The sequence below is a fragment of the Dasypus novemcinctus genome, chromosome 29 (assembly GCF_030445035.2).
Source record: "Dasypus novemcinctus isolate mDasNov1 chromosome 29, mDasNov1.1.hap2, whole genome shotgun sequence".
NCBI classification, from domain to species: domain Eukaryota; kingdom Metazoa; phylum Chordata; class Mammalia; order Cingulata; family Dasypodidae; genus Dasypus; species Dasypus novemcinctus.
This window is the reverse complement of record NC_080701.1, coordinates 25258804-25278993: the sequence shown is the minus strand read 5'-3', so window position 1 is coordinate 25278993 and position 20190 is coordinate 25258804. Positions and strand designations below refer to the sequence as shown.

General features: G+C 45.0%; 1 long non-coding RNA gene across 1 annotated transcript in view; it reads left to right on the top strand.

The window, feature by feature from the left end:
• Nucleotides 1–5651: 5651 nt before the first annotated feature.
• The window catches only part of LOC131276584 (uncharacterized), a 34271-nt gene continuing 19732 nt past the window's right edge, over nt 5652–20190 (top strand). The window contains exon 1 of the long non-coding RNA XR_009184046.2: nt 5652–5759. This is a non-coding gene — a long non-coding RNA (uncharacterized lncRNA). The remainder of the gene's footprint in view (nt 5760–20190) is intronic.

Below are 20190 nucleotides of genomic sequence, written 5' to 3'. Positions count from 1 at the left end.
TGGATTACTTGATTCCCTAGGTACCTTACCATTCCAAAATGCTGCAAAACCAGATCCAAGATTGTCTTGCAAATCTTATGGCAGTAAGTAAAAGCAGACATTCTCAGTCTTGATTTGTTGAGGTGTTTTGTGATGACACTTGTGTGTGTGTTTTCCTAATATGGTGGTGAGGATGGGGGATGAAAGGTATTTGATGTGGAGAAAAATCCAAACCTCAGAATTACTCTGAAAACTGTAACTCTCATTTGGGCAAACCCTTCTCTTTCCTCATTATCACCCACTCCCCTCCCACACCTGACCTCAGCTCTCTATCCTTCTGAACACACCCTATAAAAAAAACATGGTTAACAGATAGGTGAAAAAACGATGGGTCCAACTCTATGTGGTTTGGCTTCTGAGAATGGGAAACTTTAGGGAAGTCTGCCCAGAAAGCTTTAAAAATCTTTTTGGTTCCTGGACATACTTTCTATCTTCGTAAACCATACCTCTTACTCAGGAAAAAAAGCCATTGATTATACACTTTGGATAGATCATAGGTATGTGAATATATCGCAATAAAACTGATTAATAAACAAATAAATAATTGTTTAAGACTAGTCAGAAATAGCAGCTATGTACAGCAGGGGAAACAGAGATTGAGAGGGAAGGAATTTCTTTTAGTTTGTCTTTTTTGTTTATTATCATTATTATTGAAATAGTGAAAATGCTTTAATAATGATTGAAGTGATGAATGCACAACTATGTGATTATAACAAATGCCATTTGTAGAAGTTTGAAATAGTTATGAATTCCAAAAAATAGATATTGGAGTATGTTTGTAAACTGGTATGTACCTGGGCATGATTAAATTATGATTTAGGACTTTGATTGGGCTATGTCAGTAGAGTGTTGAGTCCTACTCACAGATAAAAGACATAGCAAAGGACAGAGTTGGAGGTTTTTGATGCTGGAGATCGATGTTGAAGCCTTAGGCTGGCACCCTGGTCAGTAAACACACAGAGGAAAGAGAAGCAAGCCCCAGGAAGAGAGGAGCCCTGAGCCTGGTGAGAAGCAAACCCCGGGAAGAGAGGAACCCAGGAAGCCTGAACCCTGGCAGACGTCAGCAGCCATCTTGCTCCAAATAGACTTTGGTGAGGGAAGTAGCCTGGTATCTGTAAGTTCCTTCCCCCAATAAATACCCTTTATAAAAACCAATCAGTTTCTGGTATTTTGCATCAGCACCCCCTTGGCTGGCTAATACACCATTGATTGTACAATTTTGGATAAATTGTATGCTTTATTCATATGTATCAATAAAATAGATTTGTTTAAAAAATTAGGGTGGGTTGGGAGAAAATACCAAAAAAAAAGGAAATCAAGAGTCTGAGGGACACTTGTGTTCATTTAGTCATCATAAATATCAAATGGAAGTGTTTATTGGCTGTGTGCTGGACACTGCTCAGAACTGGTAAAACCAAGGCAAGGGAAAGGCAGTTGTGGGGGGTGTGCAGATTATTGAAGTAATCTCTAAAATAAAGATAACATTGGAAACCGTGAAGAAGGCGGTGAAGAAAAACTGCTGAAAGGGGTGAAAATGTGTGATGGGAGCCTAAGGATGGGTCACCTGGGGTGGGCGTTGGTGGTGGAGGAGAGTGGGCGTGTGAGGAGTCTGGGCAAGGGAAGGTCTTCAGAGGACCTTAGAGAAGACCAGAGTGAGTCAGGCTTCAGAGGGGAAGAATGGAGGAGACTGAGCTGGAGAAGTGGAGCCTGGGATGCCACCTTTGATTCCTTCTGTAAACACTGAATTTCTGCTTTCTCCTGGGCACTATTCCAGGCTCTGCAGGCATGGCGTCAAGGAGGCCAGAGCTCTTGCCTTTGAGAAGCTTATGTTCTAGTGGAGAAGATGGATGATAATCAGGCAAAGGAAGGAACACATGGAAGAGCTGTGCAGGTGGAGCTGAGTGCTACAAAGAAAAAGAAAGCAGAGGAAGGGTTGGCTGGCACCTGGGGCAAATAGGGTACAGGAGAGAGAGGTCGGGGCCCCTGGAGTGGGATCGCAGTGAAGATGTGAACTTGGGGGGTGGGAGTGGGTACATGAAGGATCTGGACCTTGTCCCAAGAGCAGTGCTGGCCTCCCTCTCTCCTTAGGAAGCCAAGAGGAGCGGAAGGCACACATCTTTTTCTCATCCTGGCCTGTAGAAAATATTATCTGGGGAGAACAGGATTGTACGTCCTCTGATTTTAAATTATTTTATTTAATTTATTTTTAGTCCTAGAGAACACAGGACCTTGCTGAGAGGGCAAACCCCAGTGCCAGAGAGTCTGGATGCAGAAAACAGAGGGGGCAGGGCAGAGGCACGGCCCTGCCTCGGCCAAGGGGTAGACGGACTTTGCCGCTCTTGTTAGCTGGGGCTGAAGACAATAAACTGGGATGTGAAGGGGCCGTGGCTGAGATGGGCTGACAAGCTCAGCCATTTCCCCACAGCATCTCTCCAGCTGGATGGAGGCAGCTAGAAAAGGGTGTAGGCTGCGGGGGCCGTCAGAAGTGGGAAGTTCCTGGCACCAGGGGGGAGAGAGCTTTCACACTGTCTTCTTGAGTCGGCAGAAAAGGAAGAATGCCTTGTGGTGGAGTTGGTACCCCCACCCCATCTTCTCCACTGCAGCTTGTCGAATTGGTATCAGCTGTAGAGCCATAGTTTGGACTGCCCATGTCTATGGGAGCTGCTCTTTCCACAGCGTGGCATTTGAAAATGCATCCCATGAGCTTGGGGAGGGAACTTCTGGCCCTGCCAGCTCTTCCTACGATTTCCCTTTGTGTCTAGTTCCTTGGTCAAAGGGTATGCTTGTAAAAGTCTGCATGTCTCTGTGTGTGGTGTATGCACACACACATGCGTGTGTGATCATGAGTTTAGCAAAAAATTGTAGAGCACCATGCCAACACCACAGAGAACTGGAACCCCAGTGTCCTCAAGAAGTTATCAGAGCAGTGGGGGGCCACAGACAGTCATAATTCAAAGTGTATGAGGGTACGAGAACTCCAAGCATAGTCTCTGTCTTGTCTTGGGGATTATGTGACCTCAAAATAAAGCCAGACTCACAGATCACACCCTGTATGCTCCCTGGATATGTGATTTTATGTGATTGCCACCGTGCAGTTCACATATGCTCTATAGATCCTGGGGTCTTTAAGTTAAACCATGAGCACCTTCTAAGTTGTTTGCAAACTGTCTAAACTGTTACTCCTTCTTTCTTCCTGTTTCCCACCATTCGAGGCTCTGAAGGTTGTTTACAACCCTAGAAATACTCAAGATGCACATGGGATGCTCACACTGACCCGTAGCCAAGGTCAGATGCAACAGATACTCATGCCGGAAGAATCTTGGGGCTAGGGTTTTGAGGATAGGTCTGGTTTTACTGATTCAGAATCAAGATTATTGAACATCATCCAATTTGTGTGCCTTCAGGGGAAGAAAGGTGAATTAGAAAAAAAAAATTTACTTTTTTCTGATCTATTTGCTGAGAGTTTGGTAGAAAGTTCTTATTAACCAAAGTAACTTTAGGAGGAAAATGCTATAGGGTTTGAAAATATGGCTTCGTGGGCAGGGGTCCCCTCGGCTCACTCTCCCCTTTGTCTACCATACCCTTCATATGGGAATATTGAGCAGATGTTTGGCTTTCCTGCTCCAATCAGGAAAAGGTAGTGGGATTTGGGGGAATCAGCAACACTTTTTAAAACCAAGGCTTCAGAGAGAAGGCCAGACTCTGGTGCTTTCCTGAACTTCTCAAGGTGAGAGCCACTGAAGGGCCCTGTGAACTTTCCTTCCTAAATGCTCCATTCCCCTGAGCACCTAAGGGAGCTGTGCCCTCGTGTGCCAGGCAACATAACACGTACCCCGCTGTAGGGGGCCCAGCTCCAGCCTGGTCTGGAGAGCTGCCCCAGGCACACAGAGGCTCTCCGGAGAGCAGCTACGAGGCGGGAACCCCAAGCACGCATGGGTGGCACGGTCTGTGGCTGGGGCGGTGGCAGGGATGGCAAAGCTCCTCTTCCAGACAGCTGGTGGCAGTCCTGGGCGACCTGTGGAACCGTGGTGCCATCTGATGGCCAAGACAGGGAATGGATTGGGGATGCATGGAGGGACATCAGGCCATCCAATTGGTCCCCACTTCTGGTCAGTTGTGTTGATTTGTCAGGTTTAACCTCTTAGCCCAGCACCCTGAAGATGGCAGTTCTAAAAATACTGACTGCCAGACTGGGGGGTCCAAGGGCTGCAAGGGGAAAGATTGAAATGGAATCTTTCAGAAAATGTGTTTTTTTGGGGGGCACTATGTGCTCATTCGGTAGTGTGGGAGGGGCAGGGAATTGGAGTGGGGCAATCAAAGAACAGGATATACTACTTGACCTCATGAATTTCAGTGCACTTGAGGAGACATTAACCCATATAAAATGAAACCAAGACGATGCAGTAATTGAACGCAGGTGCACGCCTGCTACAGCCCGGAAGCCCAGTGGTTGTTCCTGGAGAGGAAGATGGAAGAGGAGACGCGAAACCAGGTGGTACTGAAGGGAGAGGCGTACCCCCCTCTGCAGGAAGGAGGTGAACCCACACCTAAAAAGCCAACACGGTTTGCTGCACTTCTTTCCCTGTGCCTCAGAGTCTCACTTTCTTAAGTCTCCCTCGCCTCCACAAATGTCATGTCACCTTAAAAAGTGATGATGAGGCATCACTGACTTTGTAGAATGCACTCAGGAGAAGCAGCTGCTCTCCTGCTGGCCACTTTGAGGGCTAGAGTGACTGAGGAGCCTTGAGGAGCCAGTGGGGTTTGGATCGATGGAGGAGGGGAAAGGTTTTCTAGACCAGATGACCTGGAGGGAAAGCTTGGAGGCCAGAGAGCTTTGGTCCTTTGGAGTTGGTGAACAGGGCTTGTGTGGTCACAGGTGGGTGGAAGGTGGAGGGGGATGTGGGGCTGATGATGGCAGGTGGAGGATTTCCTTCCTCCTGAAGGAAAAGGAAGCCCTTTCTCCATTTTCCTTCCCCTTTACTCCTTTACCTCTTCTTCTCTTTCTTTAAAATCTCCTAACTCACTGCTCTCTGCTGTTTCTATAAAACCCCCACCTTGGTGAAGTCTTTGACAGGGGGAAAAATAAAGTGCAAATTCCTTAAAAGCTAGCCAGACTTTCAACTTTTTTTGGCAACGGTCCCTCCTTTCAGGAAAAAAATACTGACATCAATCACTTGGAAAGAAAGTTCAAGCCATCTTGTGAAGGTTCTCCACACAGCAGGTTATCCCAAGGGCCCCTGTGAGCCGGCCCTGTTGGAGCAAGACCAGCAGCTTCTTTCCAGAGTGACTCCTCTATCTTTAAGGCCAGCTGGAGTAGGGTCCTGCCACCCACCGTGGGGTCGGAGAGGAGGGAAGGGAAGTAGCGATCGCCCCAGAGGCTGCCCTGGCTGTATGCAGATATGTTTGGGTTATTGGACCTTGGTAGGGTGTATGAGTTGAATTATGTGTTCCCCAAAATGTGTATTCAAATTCTAATCCTGGGCACCTGTGAGTATTTGGAAATAAGGTTACTGCTGATAGAATTAGTTAAGTCGAACTGAGGTCATAGTGGAGTAGGGTGGGTCCTTAATCAAACGTGACTGTCTCCTCACAATGGGGAGAAGAGACACAGGAGTGAGAGGACTGAGCCAGAGGGTGAAATGCCACAGCTGCAAGCTAACGACACCAAGGACTGCCCGCAAATACCAGAGGCTGGAAGAGGCAACGACGGATTCTCTCAGGTAGGTTTCAGAGGGAGCATGGCCCCCCTGATGTCTCGATTTCAGACTCCTAGCATTCAAAACGGAGGCAGTATATTGCTGTTTTAGGCCATGTCCTTTCTGCCATAACAGTGCCAGGACACTGTATTAGTCATCCAAAGGGGTGCTGATGCAAAGTGCCAGAAATCTGTTGGCTTTATAAAGTTTATTTATTTGGGGTAGAAGCTTACAGTTACAGGGCCCTAAAGAGTCCAGCTCATGGTACCGTAGGAGGTACTTTCTCACCAAAGTCTCTTGCCACATGTCGAAGATTCAAACCTGTTTCATTCTCTCATAAGTTATAAAATACAAAGGTGGCTATTTTAATGACAGTACTGAAAGGGGTTTGTGTCGATGGACAAAAACAGTCAGTCCCTGTGGGTGAGGCTCAAGGAGCGGCACAGGCTGCCCAGCGGCCTCCGACTGCTGGGCCAGGAGCGCCCGTCCTGTTGGCTTTCATCTTCTCCAGCCGCTTGGCCGGGTGGCTGTTGGTCATCTCCATCTCCTCAATCTTGTCCAGTGTGGTTCATAGCTCTCGTTGTAACGTCCTCTTTTCTGCTTTCAGTCATCTTCCACTTTATCTGCATTCTCAGCAGCCGTTTTGTATCTCTTCCTGGTCTTTCGGGCCCTCTTCCTCTTAAAGTCCCATGGTCCCAGCTTCTTCTGCTCTCAGCTGTAGGCTGGCATGGAGCTTGTCTCTCATCCTGGAGCATTAGCTCTTTTAGTCTTCTCCTTTCTGTCACATGGCAGGACTGAAATGACCAAGTTCACTTTTCTCTTCTCTTCTGTATGTCTTCTTGAGTGAATGTTCATTTATATCAGCCCACCGAGGGGGTGGGGACTCAACCCTGAGTGGTCAAATCAAAGGCCCTAAATTGATTTAATCTAGTCAGCTTAAAATCGTTGGATTTAATACAATCAAAGGGTATCACACTCAGAGGAAAAGACCAATTTACAAACTGTGGGAGTTTGATACTATTGATGAATTCCAAAAGGAAATATTGATTATGTTTATAAATTGGTCTGTTCCTCTGGGTACGATACCCTTCGATTGTATTAAATTCAGAGGTTTTGCTTTTCATTGACTAAATTAAGATTAGGGCTTTGATTCAGGCATGTCAGTAGGACGTTGAATTCCTGCCCCCTTGGTGGGTGGACACTCACACAGAAAATGACAGGGCAGAGAGCCTGAACCCTTGCAGAGACCGACAGCCATCTTGCTCCAACATGTGACAACAGACTTTGGTGAGGAAAGTAACTTAGGCCCCCCCCCCCCGCCCCCCCCCCGCCTTTTTAGTCTGATGTATTACCATCTCTCATGCTTAACTTCCCTGCTGATTTTGACTCATAGTAAATAAAAAAAATTCTTACATTTTATAGATACTATAGCAGTTTGATATGGTTATGAATTCCAAAAATAGATATTGGATTATGTTTGTTATCTGGTCTGTACCTGGACCTGATTGAGTTATGATTAGGGCTTTAATTGGACCATGTCATTAGGACATTGAGTCCCCATTCACCAAGGGCATGCCACAGATAAAAGGTATGACAAAAGACGGAGTTAGAGGTTCTTAATGTTGGAGTTTTGATGTTGGAGTTTAATGCTGAAGTCTTAAGATGGAGCCCCAGGGAACGAGACAGAGCTGTTCGCCTGATAGTCTACAGCTGACCTTATGGAGAGAGGCAAAGCCTAGAGAGCCTCATAGTCTACAGCTGTCCTATGGAGAAAGCAGGAGCTGAGCTCAGAGGAACCCAGGAAGCCTGAACCCTGGCAGACGTCAGCAGCTATCTTGCTCCAACACATGAAAATAGACTTTGATGAGGGAAGTAACTTATGCTTTATGGCCTGGTATCTCTAAGTTCCTACTCCAAATAAATACCCTTTATAAAAACCAACCAATTTCTGGTATTTTACACCAGCACCCCTTTGGCTGTCTAATACAGATACTTAGATTACATAAATAATATATAAAAAATGTAGGGGATTCCTATATGTCCCACTCCCTACCCCTCCCACATTTTCCACATTAACGACATCCTTCATCAGTGTGGTACATTTGTTACAATTGATGAACACATATTGGAGCATTGCTACTAAGAGTGGATTATAGTTTACATTATAGTTTAAAGTCTCTCCTGCACAATTTTGTAAGTTATCACAAGATATATAATGGCATGTATCTGTCATTGCAATGTCATTCAGGACAATTCCAGTGTCCCCAAAATGCCCCCATATTACACCTATTTTCCTCCTTTCCTTCCCCTCAGAACCTCCAGTGACCACTGCCTCCACGTCAATGATAAAAGTTCTTCCATTGCTAGAATAATAATGTCTATAGTAGAATAACTGTAAGTCTACTCTAGTCCATTATTTATTCCCCATACTGAGGATTCTGGGATATTGATGCCCATACCTCCTTTAATTGAGAGGGGCTTGGATCCTATAGCAGTTTGACGTGGTTATGAATTCCAAAATTAGATATTGGATTATTTTGTAATCTGGTCTGTACCTGGGCATGATTGAGTTATGATTGGGGCTTTGATTAGGCCATGTCATTAGGCTCCACCCTATGGTGGGTGAGGACTCACAGATAAAAGCCACGGCAAAGGACAAAGTTGAGGGTTTTTTGATGTTCAAGTTTGATGCTGATGCCTTAAGCTGGAGCCCCAGGAAGTAAGCTCACAGAGGAAAGAGAAACCAGTGTCATAAAGAGAGGAACCCTGAGCCCAGGAAGAAGAAAACCCTGAGAAAAAGGAACATTGAACCCAGAGAGAAGCAAGACCCTGGAAGGGAGAAACCCAGGAAGCCCGAACCTTTCCAGCCATCAGCAGCCATCTTGCTCCAACACATGAAAATAGACTTTGGTGAGGGAAGTAACTTATCCTTTATGGCCTGGTATCCGTAAGTTCCTACCCCAAATAAAAACCCTTCATACAAAACAATTTCTCGTATTTTTCATCAGTACCCCTTTGGCTGACTAATACAGATCCCATGGGACTAAGCCCCATGGGGACTATTGCTTGCATTTGCAGACTTTCTCTGTTCCTTTGGATGGTCATTGTCCATCATCATATCCATGTCAGTTGTCCTGGTGAGTCCAATGAACTGGAGAGAACGTGTTGCAACTCTGCTGAGATTCAGGGCCCAACTGGAAAGCCCAAAGATTTAAGTCTCTTGGACATAAAACTATCAACTCTAGTACTAACTATCAGTCCAAATATAAGGGGAAGAAGAGCCATGTGTAGGGAAACAACAACTGAGTCCAATTCTGTCACACTGGGGAGCATAAATTCCAAAGTAGGGCTGTCAGCCCTGCCTATAGTGTCTGGATGTTGCCAGCACCTTCAGGAGTCCTGCTATTTGAGGCAATGTTTACTGTGATAGTCAATGAGATCCTGCTGAGATGTATATAGATGTAACCTCTGGAATGACCTCCTGAATCTCTTTGAAGTCTCTTAGCCATATAAACTCATTTGTCTTTACCCTTCTTCCCCTTTGATCAAAGTCTTTTTCCATTGCATTGCCACTTGGTGCTTGGTAGTAATCCCTTGGTGCCAGGAAGGCTCATCCCCAAGAGTCATGTCCCATGCCGGGGGGAAGGTAGTGAGTTTGGCTTAGACAGAGGCCACATTTAAGCTACAAGTAGGCTCTCAGGAAGTAACTCTTAGAGCATCTATAATAATATGCCAAATTTCAATTCAAAAGTAAAGGTTCATAAGTACATCATCCATATGAAGGACCTGTTAATGGTCCATCCTCCTTCACTAGTCACTCTCCCTATACTTGAGGGACTCTTGCTGTCCCCTTAGAGAATGTGGCAGAGTTCCCCAGGATGGGAATTTGATATTATTTCGGTTATTGTGTGGATCTCCACCCAGCTTGTTACAATGTCCCATAACACTTGAACTCTTGCATATAACTTATAGTTATGTCTCAGGTGAACCTACTCCCACACAGCCCTCATCACCTGAAACCCTGTACCAATGATTCTCCCCTGCCATTGTTGTAATCCTTTGTGATCCAAAACTTCTTAAAAAATGAAGCCAACAAAATAACTGAATAAAATTAATAAGAAAATGAAATAATTATAGTTTTTAAAATGACAAAATACAAAAAATTAAAAAGAATTTGAAATAATAAGAAAATAAACTAAATAAATTTTGGCATTATGTCTTTCATCACCGTAAGATCTGTTGTCTCGTATGTACAGTGACATTTTCTTCCATTTATTCCCCCAGTGTCTAATTTTTTTTCATTTTATCTTTGAAGAAGCTTTAGGTTACAGAAAAGTCACATAGAGAATATAGGAGATTCTCATATACCCAACATCCTCTCCCTTTCCCCCTTATAAAATATTTTTTATAAAATTTTATAAAAAATATAAAATAACAATTTGCATGCTGGTGGTACATTTGTTGCAAATGATGTACAAATATTGACGCATTGCTACTAACCATGGTCATTGATTTACATTATGGTTTACATTTAACTTACTCTTTATGGCCTTGTAACTGTAAGCTTCTACCCCAAATAAATACCCTTTATAAAAACCAACAGATTTCTGGTACTTTGCATCAGCACCCTTTGGCTAACTAACACACAAATACAGTCCTTTTCTTTTTTGGGGTTCATAAATAATCTCAAACTGCCCCAGGAACTAATACAGTACATTTAGTCATTTTTTCTTTGCCCATGAAAATTTGCTTTTCAATGAAACTTAAGGTAAATCTTTTTACAGTATAAAATAGTTTTATCTCCTCATTAGTCTCATGTAAATGTGGATCCTGAGTTTACTTAAAGCTGGACACTCCTGTATAGTCTAAATTCTAGATTGAGTGTGTGAGACCCCTGAGGGTTGATTTTGGGTATGACTCAATTTTTTGTTTTCTGGGCACCTAGCAGCTCCACTCACCAAATGACTGCTTAATACATAATCAAGGGGAAGCATGTGTGACCTACCAAGACCTAATATAGTAAAAGGCCAGAGTTATTTACTAGGAATTGATTGAATCTCATATGGTAGACTTTTCCTCCCCTCTGAAGGCCAGCTTGGTGCAAAGGAGGAGAGAGCAAGAAAGTACATGGGTTCAAATCCTTCCTCCCCCAGGTGCCTGCTGAGTGAAGGACCTTAGGCAAATGACATCACTTCCTCATCTCTAAATTTGGGATGAAAACCTCATAGCTTCCCTTCCTCATTTCTAAAATCGAGATGAAAACCTCATAAGGATGCTGTATGGATTCACTGCGATAGGTAATGTGTGTAAGCGCCGTGAGTCCATGAGTGTAACAGGATGTTAAAGGTGAAGTTCTCACCGAGATGTAGAATACTGCTCAAGTGCATGTAAGAACAGATCCCCCAGGAGAAATCTTTAACATAGCTGCTCAAGAACCGGTTTCCTTCCATTTGTGTGAGCTCCACCCCCATCCCCCAAAAGCCTGCATGAATCTTCCCCTCCCTGTGAAGGGTCACTGATGATGCCTCCTCCTTCATGCAAGATGAGAGACACAGAGGGAGAGGGAGAAACTGAGACTGGAGAGCGTGAGCTTCTTCAGCAGGACGACGTGCAGAGCTTGATGTGTATGCCTATCTCGCTGAGGAGGCATTCCATACTATGCCCTGTTAGACTGGGCTTGTCTGTCAGCTCAGAAAATGAAATGGCTTGGGGCTGGATAGAGGCACGAAGGCTGAGCTGAGAAAGAATGATTTGAGTAAGTTTTTCCTACGGACAGACGGGATACGGGGTTTCGAGTCACTGCCTTCAGTGCTGTCCAAGAGTTCCTCCTAGGTGCAGTGCTGTCTGCTGGAAAAGGAGAGGCTGGAGGGTAGGGTGGGGTGGGAGCGAGAGGCTGAGCATCCTCCTGCAGGACAGCCTTGCCCACATCTGAGTAGCTCCATTTGGAGGACCCCAGCCTGGGGTCCACCAAAGAATCCACAGAGATGCCCAGCAGAGAATCATTTCTCACCATCTGCTGGGCCCAGAGAGTACAAGCCCGTTCAAACAAGAGAATTGTCCTGTCCCCTTAACTCTCTGCCCCCCTGTCAAACCCTGGCAAGAGTCAACATAGCAGCTAGTGAAAGGGGGAGCAGTTGAGCAGAAAAAGAGAACAGAAGTGACCACACCCCTTCCCAGGGGCTGGCTGTGGGGAGGGACGATGGAGAATGAAGGGTGGATTAGCTTGGGTAGGACACTTAATTTCTGAACTGAGGGCAAATTTTGTGACTTACAATGACCACAGGGCTATCTGTAATTTAAGAGTGAACACTGACAAGTCACCGACTTGCTGAGTTTTTATCTAGAGGCAGATGAAAGCCTCTCCTGGTGAACCAAAAAACCTATTTTTTAAGGAGGTCCTGGGGACTGAACCCAGGACCTCGTACATGGGAAGCGGGTGCTCACCCACCAAGCTACATCTGCTTCCCAATGAGAGTTGGTTTTTTTTCATTTGTTTGTTTTTGTTTTGGGGAGGTATCAGGGATTGAACCTGGTACCTCATACATGGGAAACAGGTGCTCAACCACCAAGCTACATCCACTTCCCCAATGAAAAAATTTTAATAGGTAAGTAGGAGTCAACCAATAGAAATGTTCTTCAATCATAGCCCACCAGTTGACCTTATTCAACACAGTGGTCCTACTCATGTAAGATAAGGCTGTATTTGAAGGGTAAGACAGTGATGTGAAGTGAGGAGGATGCTTAGCATCTGGTTTCTCTGTAATCGCAAATTAAAGATAGGAAAACTTCTCAAAGTGGCTCCATTAGCTGTTCCTTTTACAAGAGTGGGTAGAGCAATAGTGTTGATGGAGGGACCTTCCAGGTCAACATGTGACAGGTGTGGCCTTTATCTTCCCTTTCTGTGCTTTGTCCCATTTCACTTTTACTCAACAAAATTGATTGAGCACCTATTACCTGTAAAGTGTTATGCTCTTCCCACCTCCGGGACTCTGAGCATTTTTATGCTGAACAGAACACCCGTGGCTAGAAAAGAGAGCTTCTGATTAACGCTGATTAACCCACGCACATATTAAGAGGTTAGAGAAAGTTCAGAGTTGATCTCAAGAATGCGCACATATAACACACATTTAATCACAAAACAGTAGGAGTTTAATGTCTAAATGAATTAGAAGTCACAGAGAAGCGTCAAAAAGCAGGAAAAAAATCATGATAGTCTAATGATAACCACTTGAGGTTGATATCTATTGATGCTGCGCCAACATCCCTTCCTTAGGGAATTCCCTCCCTCTCTCTCCCTGTGATACTGGTCGGGCTGGCAGTTATCAGAACTGGCCCCTCTAGCCAAAGGAAGAGATATTTAACTCAGCTGGACCAAAAAGGCTTTTTTTTCCCTGCCAGGAATTGGAATTTTCATGAAGCTATCAGGAATAAAAGGCAGCTGGAGATGAGTCATTCTGACATCAGCCGCTTAATGAGACAGTCCATGGCTCCATTTCCTGAAATTCTCCATATCTGCCCTTGGGCCTGTCCTTCTAAAAGCCTGGATCATTTTTTTTTTTAATTCCACCCAAGAAAGTCTTCTTGCTTAAATTGATAAAGTTGATTTTTATGCTTACCACCAAGGGCTCTGAAATGGATGCATCATGTCAGATTTTGGCCTGTTTCCTGCTAGTCTTTATTCTATCATTTTCTTTCTTCAGTGGAATGTCAAAGAGTGCTTACATCAAAGGCTCTAGAGATAGGTTCCTCCTTAAGGAGAGGGAACTGATGGAAACCGTAATTCTGGAACTAGAATAAGTCTTAGAGGTAGTTGTGTCCTCTCTCTCCTCTCATTTGACAGATGAGGAAACTGAGGTCCAGTCAGAAGAGACTCTCCAGTGCACAGCTTGCCTGCTTCTGAGTGGGACTCTCATTACTAACACAGCATGTTCTCCAGCGTCCCCAAGCAAAAGAGAGGTGGTGTACATCGACTGCGAGACTTTTGAAGGATATGATGGGTGTGATGGTTAGGCTAATGTGTCAACTTGCCCAGGTCATTGTGCCCAGTTGTTTGGTCAAGCAAGCACTGGGCTAATTGTAATACAAGGACATTTATGGACTTTAGTCACTGGTGACTTTACTGCAGAGATGGCTGATTATATCTACATCAGTCAGGGAGACCGCTGTCAGCAATGAGTGATGCTTTATCCAATCAGTTGAATGCCTTAAAAGGGGAAGTGACTTCAGCATTCAGAGAGAATTTCCCAGCTTGTCTTTGGACAGCCATTATCTCCCTAAACTCGTCAAGAACCCTCATTGGACTTTCCTTGGAGCCCCTGGTTTGCAGCCTACCTGCCGAACCTGGATTTGTGCGTCCCCACGGTCACATGAGAGACTCTTGTAAAAAATCTCATACTATTGGCAGATATCTCCTGCTGATTCCGTTTCCCCAGAGAACCCTGCCTAATACAATGGGCTACTGTATTTTTCTGCTGACCCATATCACCAGTGAAAATACAGAAGAGGCACTGTCTCCTAATAAATCAGGAAAGGAAAGGAAGATTTCCTTCATTTTTTTTTTAAAATCTTCCCAGAGCTCTTGATGTGAGAGAGAAGCAGAAAGTAAGATTAGGCACATGATGAGTGTGTGTCAGAGGGAGGGAGTGGGAAGCTGACCGGGGGTCACTTTTATACAAAGGACGCAGAAAACCCCACTACAAAATTTCCTTCCAATCCCTGTGTTTCAATAAGCAATGGAAAGTAATTAGGTTTAATGAGGCGCTTGTTGCCCTCAAAATCCTCCCTTCTTTCCCCAACTCTTTTCTTTGGCTGTCCCTCTACCACCCTTGTTCTTGCTGCACATTAAGGATACTTTATTTCAGAGAGACTTTAATGGCCAATTTACAACGACTGTCTCTTTTGAGACGGCTTGGCCGGGATCAAGTTTAAACCATCTGCTTTTACATGTAAGGAGAAAGGACAGACTAAGTACGTCTAAAATGCGTAATTTATTGCCAGCTGAGCCTTGAACGGCCCAGAGTGAGGAGGCAGAAGTACCTTTTCCATCATGAGGCACCAGCAGGGGCTCCAGCCATGGAAGAAACAGTCCCTGTTTGAGCAGAAGCCTGTCTTGATCTTCAGATTTCAGACACTGCCGTGTCTGGAGTGGCCTTGCTTCCTGTCTGCAATGTTAAGTGTTAAACTCTTGGTGTGTTTTATTTTTTGCACTCCAAAACAAATGGAGCACCTGGGCTTAATCAGCCAAAGGGCAACAGAATCAGGCTCCTTCCCCCGTGAATCCCCTCCCAACCCAGTAAGAGCGGTGGAGAGTGGCATGCCGGCCACTGAGGGTCTCTGACTGTTTGCTTCCCTGTGGACCTATTTTTAATGAGCACCTAGGAGCCGGCTTTGGCCCAAGGTACTTTGTGGTACTCATGGCCCGTTGTCTAGAACCTTGTCTCACCTTGAGGGAGGAGGGCTGTTGAGACTGTAGCACTTGGCTGGAGCAACACTCGCTGAGATTCCCATTGGTCACTTGTGCATGTTTCATGAGCTGCATTTGACTGTACAGCTACAAACATTCTGGCACTTTCTTTGAGTTTAAAAAGTGTTTCAGGAAGAATTTGTTTTTATCCAGCTGAGGTTTTTTGCTTTTGGCCTCCTGGTCTACCACTGATGTTCTGAAGTGAGGTCACAGACTCTGCTCTGATAAAGGACTGGCTCCCATGTCCAGGTGAATGCTGGGCTTCGAGGGGGCGAATGCTGAAGCAATGCTGTCCGTTATGGCTTTCAGAACAGGAGTAAAAGAAACTGTTTAATAACTAATTTATAGGCACCTGGAAAGAGAAGTGGTGATTGCTAGAAACCGATGGATATATTAAGCAGGCACAGATTTGGCTCCTTCCCTTACTGAGACTGACCTTAGGGAATATCTCATGGATCCGGGACTACTCTGGATGTCAGCAGTACCCTTCACAGTCCTCTCTTTTGACCTCTTGGGAGCTGACCAAGAGTTCCCCACAAAGCTGACGCCCCTTACTGGGTCAAGGCCACCCTGAAGGGAAGCCTTGCGCATAAGCGTGTGCCACATGCTTCTGTTCTCGGCTCTGTCCTATGCCGCAGTTTGCTTAATTATTTTGGAGTGGGCATCATTTTCTCTCTTTGAAGTGTGAGAAGATTTGCCTACAGAATGGTTAGGAAGAAGGCTGCCTACTGACTGAAGGCCACAGGCATGGGTCTACAGTGCCACCAGAACACCCTGGCGCTCGCTCAGGCGTCTTTCTCATTAGTGGTAAAAATACACCAAAGAAATCCTAAGAAAGTTTAAGAAGCTCCAGGGACAGCCTAGGCTTTGACATACTTGGGTTGGCATCCTAAACCATCTCTTCCAAGCAGTAAGCCCATGGACAAGTATCTGTTCTCAGGCATAGAATGGTGATAATATTTGGGACACCTAGTTGTTGTGACAATCAAATGAAGCAGCAGAGTGGGTGCCTGATTAAATTTTGCCCTGCCCCCTTTCTCTGAAAAATCCTCTTTTATGCTTATGTCAGAAAACATCCAAATTGGAGTGGGTAGAGGGAATCAATGAAGAAGTGCAGATGAGATTGCTTTGAGATAAGCTGTTTTGCAGAGGATCTGAATTTCAGGATGTATAATATCTGAGTTTTAGACCTTGTGTCAGAGAAAAGATTTCAAAACTCTGGGCCTGGAATCTCTGGGAATTGTTGCTTGGGGAAATGCCTAAGTAGAGTCACTTCGTTCTGCTGAACTCTGTGGGACCTTCTGTTTCAGTTTGCTAAAGGCTGCCAAGCAATATACCAAATGGGTTGGCTGTTGCAAAGGGGATTTTTAGGTGAAAAGCATACAGTTCTGAGGCCGTGAAAGTGTCTAAATCAAGGCATCATCAGAAGATGCCTTCTCCCTGACCTGCAGCTATGGGAGATCAGGCACATGATAACATCTGTTCATCTCTCTCCCTCCTCCGGGCTTGTTGCTCTCAGCTTCTGACTAAAAGGGCTTCCTCTCAGCTCAGGTGTTCGGTTGATTTCAACTTTTGGCTCCCAGGGGCCATCTCTCTCAGCTTCTCAGTCTGCAGCTTTTTTCTGTGTCTGCAGCTTTTTATTCCTTATTTATAAAGGACCCCAGTAAAAGGATTAAGACCTACCCTGGATCCCACAATCCAATCAAAGGTCTGTACCTGAAGCAATTTAATCAAAAGGTCCCACCCACAATAGGTTTACATGCACAGATTAGCTTAAGAACATAATTTTCTAGGGTCCACAAGAGACTCAAACTGTAATACCTCCCAAATACAGATTGTTTATTTGAGTCCTCACCTTGCTCTGCCTTCCCAGGAACCTGTGGCTGAAGGGGCTGAAGTCTGAGGAATCTGTAGACAGTGATGCATACCAATCTTCCTGTTCTCACCATTTATGCTTGTCCAGGAAAATAAGGGCTTTTCCTTGGTAAGGAAAACAAATTGCTTCATTTCCTTACTGAAAGGTTTCCTGCAGATTCTCTGTCTTGTAAGGATAATAGGACAGCTTTGCCCAAAGTGCTAGTGATTTTCTTCTCTTGGGGAAGAGTAACTGGCAGGTTTAGAGTTAGCCTGAGGGAGGGGTCAACATCCTGACGGTCAACCCTTTGTTGACCATCTTTGCAAATCACTTTCCCCTGCTGAGCCTTGGAGCCCTCATCTAGGAAATGACAGGTTGGATGAGATGATGACAATGATGATGACGATTCCATATTTGTGAACTTGCATGGTCCTCATAACAATCCTGTGAAGTGGGCAGGGCAGATAAGTGCCCCATGGTTCAGACAAAGTAACTGAGTTAAGGAACTTGAAGTCATATGATGGGGAAGTTGTATTAACCAGGCCAACTGACTCTAAGGGCAAGGTTGTTTTTTTTCCCTAATTAATAGGACCAAAACACTCATTATCTCCTTGCCAGATTAAGGTAAACAGATATATGGGGTGCATATAAGCTGACTGATTGGCTTTTTTGATGGTAAGGAACTAAGACCCTTTATGGGGCCTCATGGAGTTGGGGATCATCCCAGGTTTCTAGTGCCTTTGGGTCCACAGCCTCTTAGAATCTGCAAACTGCTGCCTTTCTGTGGATTTCCCTGCATTTGCTCCTGCTGTTTACCAACCAACCAGCCGACATGCTAATAGTCTGTATCCCAATCAACTGTTTATGACAGAGGCCTTGCTGTAACTTCAGTCTTTTGTTCAGAGCTTTCTCAGGTCAGCCACCCTGAAGTTTGGTGGCTGGGGTCCAATCAGCTGAAGCCAGGAGGGAGGGTCCACATGGTACCATGATGTGTCTTAGTTTTCTGAAGGCTGCCAATGCAAAATACCAGAAATGGGGTGCCTTTCATAACAGGGGTTGTGAAAATTGATATTATTTATGAATTCCAAAAAGAAATATAGGCTGTGTTTGTAAACTGGCCTGTTTTTCTGGGTGTGATACCTTTTGATTCTATTAGATTCAACTGAGATGTCTGATTAAATTATGTTAAGATTAGGGCTTTGATTCAACCACATCATTAGTATGTGACTCAGTGTTGGTCCCAACCTCCTTGGTGGGCTGATAAAACAGACTCTATGGAAATAGATACATAGAGAAGAACAGAGGTTTAGAGACAACTCATTAGAAATGGCAGAGGACTTGGGAAGAGAGATGAGACTGATAGTCTACAGCTCACCTTGTGAAGAGAACAGAGCAGCTCAACCTGGAAAGAAATGGGTACCGAGGACAGAGACAAACCTTATGCCAGCTTAAAGCTGAGATTGGAAGAAGCTGGAACCATGGAGCCTGAAGAGGAAGAGGAAGGCTGAACCCTCATAGACATCACCCACCATCTTGCATCAACATGCAGCAACAGACTTTGGGTGAGAAAATATCTCTTATGGTACCTTGATTTGGACTCTTTAGGACCTTGCACTGTAAGCTTCTACTCCAAATAAATACCCTTTATAAAAGCCAACAGAGTTCTGGTATTTTGCATCAGTACCTCTTTGATTGACAGGGCTTTATTAGGTTAAAAGCTTACAGTTCTGAGGCTGTGAAAACATCCAAATCAGGGCATAAATAATCAGAGATGCTGTCTCACTGAAGGTTGACTGCTGGCAAAGCTGGACTTCTGCCATATGGCAAGGCACAATGGCAGCTGGTCTCTGCCTTTCCCTCCAGGCTCACTTCCTCCCTGAGCTCAGCTCAGGCCTTGTCTCTTTCAGCCTCACCGGGGCCTCTGTCCATGCGTCTATACTTGGCTGATTCCAGCCTCTCAGGGTTTCTCTGTCTCTGCTGCTTTTCTCTGTGTGTCTCTGCCTTCAGTCCTCTGTTTATAAAGGACTTCAGCAAGAGGACCAAGACCCATGCTGGGTCATGCCTCACGAAGCAATCCAATCAAAGGACTCCAAATGAATCCAATCCAATCAAAAGGGCCCATATAATTTTCTGGGGTCCATAAAAGCCAACACACCATGTGAACAGGAATGAGGAGCCACCCAGGGCTGCTGCCCCTGGCAGAAGACTGGGTTAGATTCCTTCTCAGCTGGGCAGGGACCAAAGCAGATGATACCCTCTTCAGCTCACTCATGTTGTCATGGAGTCTACAAGCCTGGTCAGTCAGTGGAGGCCCACATTTGTGAACTCCTGGGTGTGTGGCTGAAGAGAGAAAGGAAGCTTTAGAGGAAATAAAATCAGACAGGATGCAAACTAGAATGCTTTAAGAGTAGCTTTTAATACAACCTTTGACCAGAGGCAAGACAGCTAGAAAAGATTGGGAAAGAAGGGAGCATAAGCTGAAAGTAATTTGTTTAGGCATACAGAAAGGACCCAGGGATGCAAAGCTTAATAAAGAGAGCCTGGGTGGAGTCCAGGGAAGGGGAGGGCAGCTAGGCCAGGGTTTGGGGGACTGCAGAGAAAGCAGCTCAAATCTGGACTTGCAGGAAGAGTTGGGTCCAGCAAGAGGTACTGCATGTCTCTGAGAATTAGGGCAGGGCTGCAGGACTGGGGCCCTGAAGAGAGAGGGAGATTTTGTGGGTAACCAAGGGAGAGCTATTATAAACTGAACCAGTGTGAGATAGGTAATAAGCTAGTGAAAGTTACAAGACTGGAATAGCTTGACATTTCATTACCTTGGTGTAATTTAAACTTGAGATCCTTGTGGCTGCTAATACAATAGCCCTCTCTCTGTGATCAGTGGATTTGAATGTGAACAAGGAATGTCATCAGACAAGATAAAGGGAAAAGGCTGTGGTCTAACATCAAACCCACCCATATTATAGACCCTTTGACTGGTTAGAGTCCTGTGTGGGTTGGAAGGCAGCATAGTATTGTGCCTTACATGTGGGAAAGACACCCCTTCCTCAACTAGGTATCACTGCCTGGTCACCTCCAACAAGGCTCCCTCCCAGAGGTGTGGAGACTGGATTATGCTAGTGTAGCCTTCTGTAGGGGAC